The 13707-nt window shown below is 38.9% G+C and overlaps 1 pseudogene; it reads right to left on the bottom strand.

Moving 5' to 3' along the window:
- Nucleotides 1–2922: 2922 nt before the first annotated feature.
- LOC147004435 (protein SLX4IP pseudogene) lies at nt 2923–8287 on the bottom strand (annotated as a pseudogene).
- Between the last annotated feature and the right edge of the window lie 5420 nt (nt 8288–13707).

Genomic DNA, 13707 nt, shown 5'->3' with positions numbered 1-13707 from the left:
AAACTGCTTTTAAAGAAAAGGAGCCTGCAACCTCTTAGTTTTAAGGCAAAAAAGCTGATAGTTGTTTTTTTCCTAGAAAATTCTCTGCAATTGTGATTATTGTGTTTAGCAAATGACAAAGTGCTTTTTTTATCTTATAAATATAGCTAGAAAAAGTAAAATTCTTTGATTGGTCTAAATTTATGAGATTCCCGTAGCCACTTAATTTGGGTTTTTACTGGTCTTAAAGGTATAATATGCTCTGCGTGTCTTTATCATAGAATATTGGCTTATAAGTTATTGGGTATGATATAAAAGGTGTAACGTTGGTAGCAAGACAGCTTTAAATTGGTAACTCAGGTTTGGAGTCTTTCAAACACGTGGCATAAAGCAGGCCAAAAAACTAGGCCTCTAAGGATACTTCTAGTTGAGATAATATTTAATGTGATTCTTATCCTAAAAGGTAGACTTAAAGATAAGATTTAAAACAATGTGTCTTTAGTGAAGCATTAAAATTTGCACTGTCATGCACTCATAGGTATAAATTAGCAGCTAAACTTCGTAACATGATAGTAATGTTTCTAATATTGATTCTAAAGATAATAAATTGTTTTAAAATTGGGTTTTGCTTTCCCAAAGTTGTGTTATAGTCTAATATTGCAAAAGAAACTTAAAAATTCTAAAATCTGTCCTCATGACAAGAGGAACAAAGCTCAGAGCAGCCTCAGAGAAGTTTGTGTGACTTTCTTTTGTTTTGCAAGCAGTGCCTAGAGAAGTTCTTGCCTGTTTTCAGGGGAATTTCTCTTTAGCTAAAAGAACACTCTTGGGCTGGCAAGATGGCTCAGTGGTTAAGAGTGCTGATTGTTCTTTTGAAGGTCCTGAATTCAAATCCCAGCAACCACATGGTGGCTCACAACCATCCGTAATGAAATCTGATGCCCTCTTCTGGAGTCTCTGAAGACAGCTACAGTGTACTTACATATAATAAATAAATAGATCTTTAAAAAAAAAAAAAAAAGAACACTGTTGCAGATCTATCCAGATGTTGTTCTAAATAAAGTTCAAATTAAAAATTTATAAAAGGTAAACCAGGCTGTAGAACTTGTAAAGGCATTACAATCTGGCTTGCCTACTTCATGTAAAGTTATTATAGATTTAAAAGTTTGTTTTTTCCCTTTGCATCCTGATAATTGTAAAGGGTTTGCTTCTAGTGAACTGGTAATCACTGGAAAATTTTGCCTCTAGGTATGGCTAATATAGCTTTACATTATGTAAGAAAAATTTTTATTGTATCTGCTTCTATATAAGAAGCTAAGAGTTTGAATCTTTCAGTGTATATTGTTTCCTAAGTGGAAAGTATTTTATTAGCTAATGCCTCTCAAGGGAAGTTTACTTCAAATCTTTGCTCTCACACAATTAGCTTTAAAGTTCTGGGGAGTAGCTGTTGCTCCCGAAAAGATTCAGAGGCAATATCTTTTTAATATTTGGGGTTTTAGTTATATTATAAAGTTGTGGTACAGAAAATCTAAGAACAAAAAATTGATTTGCTTCAAAATTTTCTTTTCAAAAGCTTCCAGGAGATGTTAATTGGCTAAGGCCTCACCTTAAGGTCTTAAAGTGACCTAAACTTTGTCGGATATTACCTTGAGAGACACAAATTAACTGGTAAGAACAAAAGGCTTTGCAGAAAATAAAGCTTTTATAATTGTTATCAATTATAATCAATGGTAATTAAATATTAGCTGTTTATTTTAGTTTTGGTTATTAAATGTGCCCACGGCAATTCCTTGGCAAGAGAAAACATTAATGTAAAATCATGTTTCCTTGCCTCAAAGCAAAGTTTTAACATCCTATTAAGGCTGCTGTGGTGCTAATTAAGAATTGTAAGATAAATTCATATATTTTAAAAAACCTATAAGAAAAATTTGTGTCTTAAGAACCTGACAAAGAGCCGGGCGTGGTGGCACACGCCTTTAATCCCAGCACTCGGGAGGCAGAGGCAGTCGGATTTCTGAGTTCGAGGCCAGCCTGGTCTACGAAGTGAGTTCCAGGACAGCCAGGGCTATACAGAGAAACCCTGTCTCGAAAAAACCAAAAAAAAAACAAACAAACAAAAAAAAAAACCAAAAAAAAAAAAAGAACCTGACAAAGTGCCTGTTCCTTGTTCCAAACAGCAATTAAATTGGTTATTGCAGAATATTGATATTTGGCCCATTGCATGCCATCATTTTAAATAAAATTGATAATCATCCTAAAGATAAGTTAAAAATTGTTTTTATGCATGCTTTTGTACCTTCTATAAATTCATGCATGCATCCCATTTACTGTGTTTAAAAACAGCCCTTCTAGGGGAGAAAAGTATATGTGAATTGGACCACACACTTATTCTTTTGAGTTTCCTCCTGCTTAAGCACAGATAATTAAATTGTGTGGTATAGATGGTGTTTTAAAATGTTGAATAATCAGGCTTTAATTTGTATATTTATCAATATATAACTCAGAGCTTACAATTGCTTAAAATTGTTCATCCCTCAGATACTATAAATTCTCAAATTTGCAATGGTTTATGCATATACAACTCATAAGAAAAAATGCTGTTCTTTTAAGAAGACTGTTTTTGGACATTTAAGAATTTGTCCTGGATTGCCTGGACAAGACCTTGGGGCAATGCCATGCTGGATTTATATTTTAGGCAGATTACAGGCCTTACATAGAAATGATTGGCCATATGATCTCATTCTTTATATAATCAAGACAGTAATGGCTTAAGATAATATGTTGGTATTTTTAGAGAATGTGCATATCAAATTGTAAAAAAAAAATTGTTCTTAGTGTCCTCAGTTCCTACCTGTTTCCACATAATGGTGTTAATTCTTTTTTTTTTTATTACATATTTTAATGGTGTTAATTCTTTTTTTTTTTTTTTTTTAAATTCACAAAACCCACATGTTTATTCATAAAACAGGTACATTTTCACTACAAAAGTGTTTTTATTCTGTGGACACTCAGTCTATTAAACATACTTGACTGAGAGGACCAGGGCTCTCCTGGAGATTGTGGCGCTGTCTAATTCCATCTGGAAACTCATCCTGAGAATCTGTCAAGTTAGCACCTATTAGCACCGGTCGGCCAGCTGCCCTGGGGAGCCAACTGCACGCCTTTACTGATTTTACTTCAATAAACAAAAGCTCCCTTTGCTTAGAATGGTTATGGAAGCCTTACTGTAGTGTGGGGACACTGGGCCACAGATGAGACTTACCCAGAGATATTTCAAGCCCATGCCAAATGGGTCCTCACAAGTAGAAAACTTCACCCAAGTTCTCTTTGTCATGCTACATATTGACACACATTTGCTCCCTGTCTTGTTAAGTATATATAGAAACAAAATTAGAGGGATTTCAGCAGGTTTCTGAGAATGAATTACAGCCTGGAACTGCAAGACTGATGATGTGTGTGTATCTATCTATCTATCTATCTATCTATCTATCTATCTATCTATCTATCTATCTGCTTAGACTTCTGTCTTAAGTGACTACTTGCATTAACTTCACTTTACAATGCTTCATTTATTGTGTACTGTGGAAAGCTTTAAGCTATTTAAGAGAAACCAGTTTAATTTTGATTTTCTTAGAAAACTTGCTCCAACATGTTTTAATTCATCACTGTTTCAATACAGGGGAATGAACTCTCTTGTCTTGACAAACCAAGTGCAGTGATTTCCTCATAAGAGAAAAGAAGAAATTAAAACAATTTCCATATTCCAGTCCCAGAATGCTGCACAGTACGTGTTTTGGCTCTTGAAAAGTTGCTTATTATTCAGAGGGCCATTCACTACTGTTTTGTGGAAATATTACAGTACGACCTGCCAAGGAGCTTAAAAAACTACGAAGGCTGACACTGATCCTAGGTCATTCTCTTGGGCATAGATGCTTCCTTCCCTATGTGTCCGTCCTAGTCGGGGCTTTTTCTGAAGTCAAAGGCCAATCAATGAGAGGTACAATTTCAGCTGAAATCAAAACATGACATCAAACATAAAACAATTATACTGAGACCCCATCATCACCACTAAGATCCACTTTGAGAAGGTCCATCCAGAGATGAACTGGATTCTTCAAACATCAAAATACAGAGACTTTTTGTGTCTTTTTCTTTCTTATTGGTGTCTTAGTGGTCACTGCACATGCAGAACACCCCCTTCACCAAGTATTCAAGACTCATAAGTCTTGTTTCTTAAAAAATTAAATACATTTACATACTATTCCAGCACCAAGTGCTTCTTTACACTGCACAAATCATATGCATGTCTTGGTGAGTTAACTTCCAGTGGCAAAGAAAAGCACTTATGGGAGAAAAATCACAGATTATTCCCATACTGATTTGTTTGTTCTGAGACAAGGTCTCACTATGTAGTTTTGTCTGTTCACTAACTTATTATGTAGACCAGTCTGGCCTCCCACTCAGAGATCTACCTGCCTCTGCCTCCCAAGTGCTAGGATTAAAGGCATGTGCCACCAGGCCAGCTTTTCCATGTTTTTAAACTGGGGAATGAGGGAGAAGGAAAGAAAATACAAAAAGACCTAACTAGCTTTCATCTATTAAAATGTCATTTGATAGTACATGGAGGTGGCTTAGCATCTCAGATACTGAGGACTGTCTTGAGTTCAGTTATCAACGGAATTGGGTGAGTGTTTCCTCTAAGGATCAGAATCACAGGGACCTAAATATAACTTTAATTTGGAGAATGAAAGGGTTGAAGAACTTGGTTCTGACTATCAATCCTGACAGTGTCTCAGACTTTCAAATGCTAAATTGTTACAGTAATTAAGAATATAAAAACTCATACCATTCCCAACAGTAGACAATACTTCATGTCCCACCTGATAAGTAACAAAACACTGGGGATTAATTTGCCCCTTTATGCATATATTCAAGGAATTATAAAATCATTCAAGAAACAGGACATGGAGAGGTGTTTCAAACATGCTGAAGGAAAATGATTAAGGGCAAAATTCCTTAAACATATGGCAGAGTATAGAAGCCCAGAGCTCTGCTAATCCTATTAAAATCCATTGTGCATGAAGGCTGCTATAAAGCCACATCTATCTATAACTCTTAACATACTTTTTTTTTAAATCATTGGTCACAATAATCACTATTTCCTATAATATAATGGAACAGATTTGAAAAGCAAAACATTTCTTGAAAGCACATTCTTCATATAAGTACAATTAAATACAGAATATGACCTTAGCCATTAAATAATTCAAATCCCATCTATTCCAGGTCAGAATATCTTAGCTCTCTGTACAATGGTGACTACTCATGCTTTCATTGAGGACTCAACATCTTGAAATCAGCTCTCAAGAAAACAAAAAAAGCTAGGCGGGAAAGGAGAGGGACACCAGCAAGCAGTTTCTGGTCCTTTGAGGTTGGGGTGAGCAGATGAAGTGTCCAGGCTGATAGCTCTGGCTTCCTGTCTATCTTGAGGGCTGACTACACAACTGAAGAGGACATTTAAATGCTCTGGGAAATTTTCCAAATTGGGAACTGGAACGGCCACTGCCCTAGCTTTGGATTCTGGTCTGTCTTAACTGCAACCAGAATATGGGGGGTGTGGACAAGGACAGGGTCAAACTTGTGCTACACAGGACACACCTCTTCCATGTCTTCATCTCAGACTGGGATGAATTATGCATACATTTCTGGTAACTCCAGATATAAGAGCAACCTAGGCATTGTGTCCATCCTTAGCATATGAACCTGGGAACAAAGTGACTCACACCCCAAATCCAAGTCTGAAGGAAGCACGGGGTGTACATCTCCACATGTGTCCCCAGCTGAAGGAAGCACGGGGTGTACATCTCCACATGTGTCCCCAGCTGAAGGAAGCACGGGGTGTACATTTCCACATGTGTCCCCAGCTGAAGGAAGCCACGGTAACTAGGCTGTAGGATGTAAGTTCTAGGGAGCTGTTTTCAACTTTAGTCCATTTCAGAATCACAGTTCTTCATTCCATATGTCTGAGACCCAAATACCTGCATTCCTCACAGAATCACATGCTGAGACTGCTGACTTATTCTTACTGTCAGGTACTCAGTTTGAGAAGTCAGAGGACTGCAGCACAAGATGTGGCCAGAAGTACCTGGTACTGTCTCTGCCTCCCCCAACCCCCCCAATCAGGAGGTCTTCATAGTGATGGGGTGAGAAGGCCACCATTACTGATTTCTCCTTGGGGTCCTAGATACATAGTTTACTCCTTGACCAGTGGATGGCTCTTTGTCAATATAGTATTTTCTGGAGACAGTTCTAAAATGATGAAAAAGTTACAAGCCTGTTAGGAAAATAGCCTCCAGGAGGTGACTATGAAGGCCAATTCCAACACAAACAATTTTACAAAAAGATTTACATGTATGTGTGTTTTGCCTGGTATATATGCATACCATACGCAGGCCTGGTGCCCATGGAGGTCAAAGAGTGTGTTGGGTCTTCTGGATCTGGAGTTCACGATGGTTGTAAGTCACCTTCTAGGTGCCTGGAACGTAAACTTGGGTCCTCTGCAAGAGCACTAAGTGAGACATAACTCCAGCTCCTAAATATTTATTTATTTAAAGTAATTGCCCTAATTTCTTCCAGTACCCCAGGTACTGTATCCTCAGTTTTTCTTGCCACTACATCCTCTGTTGTAACTTTGCAGTTTCTTTCTTTTCTTGCTGGGGCCGCCCTGATCTGTAGCTAATCGTTCAGTAATTGCAGCTGAGTCGGTCTGCTGTGCCTGCCCCGGGTTGTTTGTCATAAGATGTCTGGAGGAGAGATTTTCCAAAGCATGTAGCTCTTCCTTAGCTGTGGCTTTTGCCAAATCTTGTTCAAAAGCAACCCAGGATCTGACAACTCTAAGGCTGGCAAAACCCTGACAGCTGCGCTCCTTTCCTCGGCCGCATCCTCCGGGACTAATCCTTCATTTCCAAGAGAAACTCTCCTGCGGTGGTCAGAGTCTTCCACAGACTCACAATTCCTGTGTTTCTGCTGTGTCTTGGCTGCTCTCAGACTTTGCTTTGGACCTGGTGATGCTGACTCATAGTTATATGCAGGGCTCCTGCTTAGAAGCCCCATCTTTAACCACTCCCCAGGATGAAGTTGCTGCTGGCTGCAAGTGTCTCCTGGCTGAGTCTGAGAAACATTTTCCAGCTTTTGAACAGGAAGCTCCTGGTGGCTCTTGGCTGCTCTTATGTCATCTTGTGCTTGACCCACAGATTCTGACAGGAGAATGGCTGAGGCATCCTTCCTCCATGGTACCACAGTAATTACTGAGTCACTAGATCTTCCCACGAGGTCCCCGCTGGGCTGTGGTTTGCTCACATCAGTGCCTTTTGATTTAGTTCTTCTCACACGATTTTTCATTCTGGTTTGCCCAAATATCATGACCAAATGCAAGCTGACTAACACACACCACAAATCTCTCAGGAAATATACGAAGTTCAGTATTCTGGGAGCTCTGGATACAGTGAAGGTGTATCCCTCTCTTGAGGAAATAAGCTGTGATCTGAAAGCCATAACCTTTTAAGGACAAGGCACTGGATCTTGTGAATTCTGCACTTGATGGCTTGTGCTGTTTATAAATGCCCACGTACTCCTTAACTCTGGAATCAATGGTTTCTTTTAACAGCAAACAAACTTCCTCTTTCTTCTGTTTAGAAAACCAACTGGAGTCTCTATTTGAACCTTGTGGCAATACATGAAGATCCACCAGGACTGCGAAGTTCCCACATTTAATGGCAAATTTCTTAGATGCCATGGTTTACTGATTCCCAAGTGAGGTACAGAACCTTAGTGTCATCTATATTCCACAGAGTCTCAATTTCTATCTGCAACTGGTCTGAAGTCTGGTTTAGAAGCTCCCCAGGTGACTGTCATGGGCAGCCAAGGTTGAGAACTCCTAATTTTGATTTCTCATACAAGAAGACACAGAAGAAAGCCTGGTGCTACAAAAAGCTAAGGTAAGCCACAGTCCAAAGTTTCCAAGTCACTATTATACTGTGCCCAAGTGCAGCTTCTACTCATTCCAAGAAACATGCTGGGATGGCTGGTCGATGATTACCCTGAGCAACAAGGCCATACTACCTGGAGTATTAGCCTTACAATTATGGTTATATAGAGTATCCAAGAAATACGAGAAATGAGAACATGAAGTTGCTTGTCCAGCAGTGCGGATCCGGCACTGAATTGGAGATTCCCGACTTCTGCCAACCCTGCTCCTAGACTGGGCGGAAGTTTCCTGCATGGCGACAGGCCGGTGTTAATTCTTGAGGACTTATACTTAATCAATTGTTGGCCTTACAACTAGTGGAAAGAGCTATTGAAGAACAATTTATCACTTATATAGATTACTCTTTGCCTTTACATCTGTTAATTTTTAATACAATTCATATGCCTACAGGATTGTTGTGGCAAAAGACTCCTCTAATGTGGATACATTTGAGGATTTCTCCTAAACATAATATCCTGCCATATTATGAAGCAGTAGCTCAGGTGATCATACTTGGAAGGAAACAGGCACTAACTTATTTTGGCAAAGAGCCAGATATCATTGTTCAGCCTTATAGTGTAGACCAAGATATTTGGCTGAAGCAGCACAGTACAGATTGGTTGCTTGCTCAAATAGGATTTATAGGAACTATAGATAATCATTATCCTCAAGATAGGTTGATAAAGTTTTTAAATGTACATGAGGTGATATTTCCTAAAATGACTTCCTTACAGCCTTTATATAATGCTCTATTGATTTTTACTGATGGCTCCTCTAAAGGGCGAGCTGGATATCTTTTTTTTTTTTTTTTTTTTTTTTTTTTTTTTTTTTTTTAAGGGTGTTTCTTTTTTTTTTTTTTTTTATATTTTTATTACATATTTTCCTCAATTACATTTCCAATACTATCCCAAGAGTCCCCCATAGCGCCCCCCACTTCCCTACCCACCCATTCCCATTCTTTTGGCCCTGGCATTCCCCTATCTTGGGGCATATAAAGTTTGCAAGTCCAATGGGCCTCTCTTTCCATTGATGGCTGACTAGGCCATCTTTCGATACATATGCAGCTAGAGACAAGAGCTCCGGGGTTCTAGTTTGTACATCATGTTGTTCCAACAATAGGGTTGCAGATCCCTTTAGCTCCTTGGGTACTTACTCTAGCTTCTCCATTGGGAGCCCTGTGATACATCCAATAGCTGACTGTGAACATCCACTCCTGTGTTTGCTAGGCCCCAGCATCGTCTCACAAGAGACAGCTATATTTGGGTCCTTTCAGCAAAATCTTGCTAGTGTATGCAATGGTGTCAGCGTTTAGAAGTTGATTATGGGATGGATCCCTGGATACGGCAGTCTCTAAATGGTCCATCCTTTCATCACCGCTACGAAATTTGTCTCTGTAACTCCTTCCCTGGGTGTTTTGTTCCCAATTCTGAGAAGGTGCACAGTGTCCACACTTTGGTCTTCATTCTTCTTGAGTTTCATGCGTTTAGCAAATTGTATCTTAAATCTTGGGTATCCTAAGTTTTGGGCTAATATCCACTTATCAGTGAATACATATTGTGTGAGTTCTTTTGTGATTGTGTTACTTCACTCAAGATGATGCCCTCCAGGTCCATCCATTTGGCTAGGAATTTCATAAATTCATTCTTTTTAATAGCTGAGTAGTACTCCATTGTGTAAATGTACCATAATTTCTGTATCCATTCCTCTGTTGAGGGACATCTGGGTTCTTTCCAGCTTCTGGCTATTATAAATAGGGCTGCTATGAACATAGTGGAACATGTGTCCTTTTTACCGGTTGGGACATCTTCTGGATATATGCCCAGGAGAGGTATTGCTGGATCCTCCGGTAGTACTATGTCCAATTTTCTGAGGAACCGCCAGACTGATTTCCAAAGTGGTTGTACAAGCTTGCAATCCCACCAACAATGGAGGAGTGTTCCTCTTTCTCCACATCCTCGCCAGCAACTGCTGTCACCTGAATTTTTGATCTTAGCCATTCTGACTGGTGTGAGGTGGAATCTCAGGGTTGTTTTGATTTGCATTTCCCTGATGATTAAGGATGTTGAACATTTTTTCAGGTGTTTCTCTGCCATTCGGTATTCCTCAGGCGAGAATTCTTTGTTCAGTTCTGAGCCCCATTTTTTAATGGGGTTATTTGACTTTCTGGAGTCCACCTTCTTGAGTTCTTTATATATATTGGATATTAGTCCCTTATCTGATTTAGGATAGGTGAAGATCCTTTCCCAATCTGTTGGTGGTTTTTTTGTCTTATTGATGGTGTCTTTAGCCTTGCAGAAGCTTTGTAGTTTCATGAGGTCCCACTTGTCAATTCTCGATCTTACAGCACAAGCCATTACTGTTCTATTCAGGAATTTTTCCCCTGTGCCCATATCTTCAAGGCTTTTCCCCACTTTCTCCTCTATAAGTTTCAGTGTCTCTGGTTTTATGTGAAGTTCCTTGATCCACTTAGACTTGACCTTAGTACAAGGAGATAGGAATGGATCGATTCGCATTCTTCTACATGTTAACAACCAGTTGTGCCAGCACCATTTGTTGAAAATGCTGTCTTTCTTCCACTGGATGTTTTTAGCTCCCTTGTCGAAGATCAAGTGACCGTAGGTGTGTGGGTTCATTTCTGGGTCTTCAATTCTATTCCATTGGTCTATTTGTCTGTCACTATACCAGTACCATGCAGTTTTTATCACAATTGCTCTGTAGTAGAGCTTTAGGTCCGGCATGGTGATTCCACCAGAGGTTCTTTTATCCTTGAGAAGAGTTTTTGCTATCCTAGGTTTTTTGTTATTCCAGATGAATTTGCAGATTGCACTTTCTAATTCGTTGAAGAATTGATTTGGAATTTTGATGGGGATTGCATTGAATCTGTAGATTGCTTTTGGCAAGATAGCCATTTTTACAATGTTGATCCTGCCAATCCATGAGCATGGGAGATCTTTCCATCTTCTGAGATCTTCTATAATTTCTTTCTTCAGAGACTTGAAGTTTTTATTATACAGATCTTTCACTTCCTTAGTTAGAGTCACGCCAAGATATTTTATATTATTTGTGACTATTGAGAAGGGTGTTGTTTCCCTAATTTCTTTCTCAGCCTGTTTATTCTTTGTGTAGAGAAAGGCCATTGATTTGTTTGAGTTAATTTTATATCCAGCTACTTCACCGAAGCTGTTTATCAGGCTTAGGAGTTCTCTGGTGGAATTTTTAGGGTCACTTATATATACTATCATATCATCTGCAAAAAGTGATATTTTGACTTCATCTTTTCCAATTTGTATCCCTTTGATCTCCTTTTGTTGTCGAATTGCTCTGGCTAGGACTTCAAGTACAATGTTGAATAGGTATGGAGAAAGTGGACAGCCTTGTCTAGTCCCTGATTTTAGAGGGATTGCTTCAAGCTTCTGACCATTTACTTTGATGTTGGCTACTGGTTTGCTGTAGATTGCTTTTATCATGTTTAGGTATGGGCCTTGAATTCCTGATCTTTCCAAGACTTTTATCATGAATGGGTGTTGGATCTTGTCAAATGCTTTTTCCGCATCTAACGAGATGACCATGTGGTTTTTGTCTTTGAGTTTGTTTATATACTGGATTACGTTGATGGATTTCCGTATATTGAACCATCCCTGCATCCCTGGGATGAAACCTACTTGGTCAGGATGGATGATTGTTTTGATGTGTTCTTGGATTCGGTTAGCAAGAATTTTATTGAGGATTTTTGCATCAATATTCATAAGGGATATTGGTCTGAAGTTTTCTATCTTTGTTGGGTCTTTTTGTGGTTTAGGTATCAGAGTAATTGTGGCTTCATAGAATGAGTTGGGTAGAGTACCTTCTGTTTCTATTTTGTGGAATAGTTTGTGAAGAACTGGGATTAGATCTTCTTTGAAGGTCTGATAGAACTCTGCACTAAACCCATCTGGTCCTGGGCTTTTTTTGGTTGGGAGACTATTAATGACTGCTTCTATTTCTTTGGGGGATATAGGGCTGTTTAGATCATTAACCTGATCTTGATTCAACTTTGGTACCTGGTATCTGTCTAGGAACTTCTCCATTTCAACCAGGTTCTCCAGTTTTGTTGAGTATAGCCTTTGGTAGAAGGATCTGATGGTGTTTTGGATGTCTTCAGGATCTGTTGTTATGTCTCCTTTTTCATTTCTGATTTTGTTAATTAGGATGCTTTCCCTGTGCCCTCTAGTGAGTCTGGCTAAGGGTTTATCTATCTTGTTGATTTTCTCAAAGAACCAGCTCCTTGATTGGTTGATTCTTTGAATAGTTTTTCTTGTTTCCACTTGGTTGATTTCACCCCTGAGTTTGATTATTTCCTGCCGTCTACTCCTCTTGGGTGAATTTGCTTCCTTTTGTTCTAGTGCTTTTAGGTGTGTTGTCAAGCTGCTAATGTGTGCTCTTTCTAGTTTCCTTTTGGAGGCACTCAGAGCTATGAGTTTTCCTCTTAGAAATGCTTTCATTGCGTCCCATAAGTTTGGGTATGTTGTGGCTTCATTTTCATTGAACTCTAAAAAGTCCTTAATTTCTTTCTTTATTCCTTCCTTGACCAAGGTATCATTGAGAAGAGTGTTGTTCAGTTTCCACGTGAAGGTTGGCTTTCTATTATTTATTTTGTTGTTGAAGATCAGCCTTAGTCCATGGTGATCTGATAGGATGCATGGGACAATTTCAATGTTTTTGTATCTGTTGAGTCCTGTTTTGTGCCCAATTACGTGGTCAATTTTGGAGAAGGTACCATGAGGTGCTGAGAAGAAGGTGTATCCTTTTGTTTTAGGGTAAAATGTTCTGTAGATATCTGCCAGATCCATTTGATCCATAACTTCTGTTAGTTTCACTGTGTCCCTGTTTAGTTTCTGTTTCCATGATCTGTCCATTGGTGAAAGTGGTGTGTTGAAGTCTCCCACTATTATTGTATGAGGTGAAATGTGTGCTTTGAGATTTACTAAAGTTTCTTTAATGAATGAGGCTGCCTTTGTATTTGGAGCATAGATATTCAGGATTGAGAGTTCCTCTTGGAGGATTTTACCTTTGATGAGTATGAAGTGCCCCTCCCTGTCTTTTTTGATGACTTTGGGTTGGAAGTCAATCTTATCTGATATTAGAATGGCTACTCCAGCTTGTTTCTTCATACCATTTGCTTGGAAAATTGTTTTCCAGCCTTTCATTCTGAGGTAGTGTCTATCTTTTTCTCTGAGATGAGTTTCTTGTAAGCAGCAAAATGTTGGGTCTTGTTTGTGTAGCCAGTTTGTTAGTCTATGTCTTTTTATCGGGGAGTTGAGTCCATTGATATTAAGAGATATTAAGGAAAAGTTATTGTTGTTTCCTGTTATTTTTGTTGTTAAAGTTGGCATTCTGTTCTTGTGGCTGTCTTCTTTTAGGTTTGTTGAGGGATTACCTTCTTGTTGTTTCTAGGGCGTGGTTCCTGTCCTTGTATTGGTTTTTTTCTGTTATTATCCTTTGAAGGGCTGGATTCCTGGAGAGATAATGTGTGAATTTGGCTTTGTCGTGGAATACTTTGGTTTCTCCATCTATGTTAATTGAGAGTTTGGCTGGGTATAGTAGCTTGGGCTGGAATTTGTGTTCTTTTAGTGTCTGTATAACATCTGTCCAGGATCTTCTAGCTTTCATAGTCTCTGGTGAAAAATCTGGTGTAATTCTGATAGGCTTGCCTTTATATGTTACTT

This window comes from Mus caroli, unplaced genomic scaffold, assembly GCF_978045245.1.
Source record: "Mus caroli unplaced genomic scaffold, Mus_caroli_1 scaffold_6, whole genome shotgun sequence".
Classification (NCBI taxonomy): domain Eukaryota; kingdom Metazoa; phylum Chordata; class Mammalia; order Rodentia; family Muridae; genus Mus; species Mus caroli.
The sequence above is the reverse complement of the archived record's forward strand: the minus strand, read 5'-3'. Positions and strand labels throughout refer to the sequence as shown.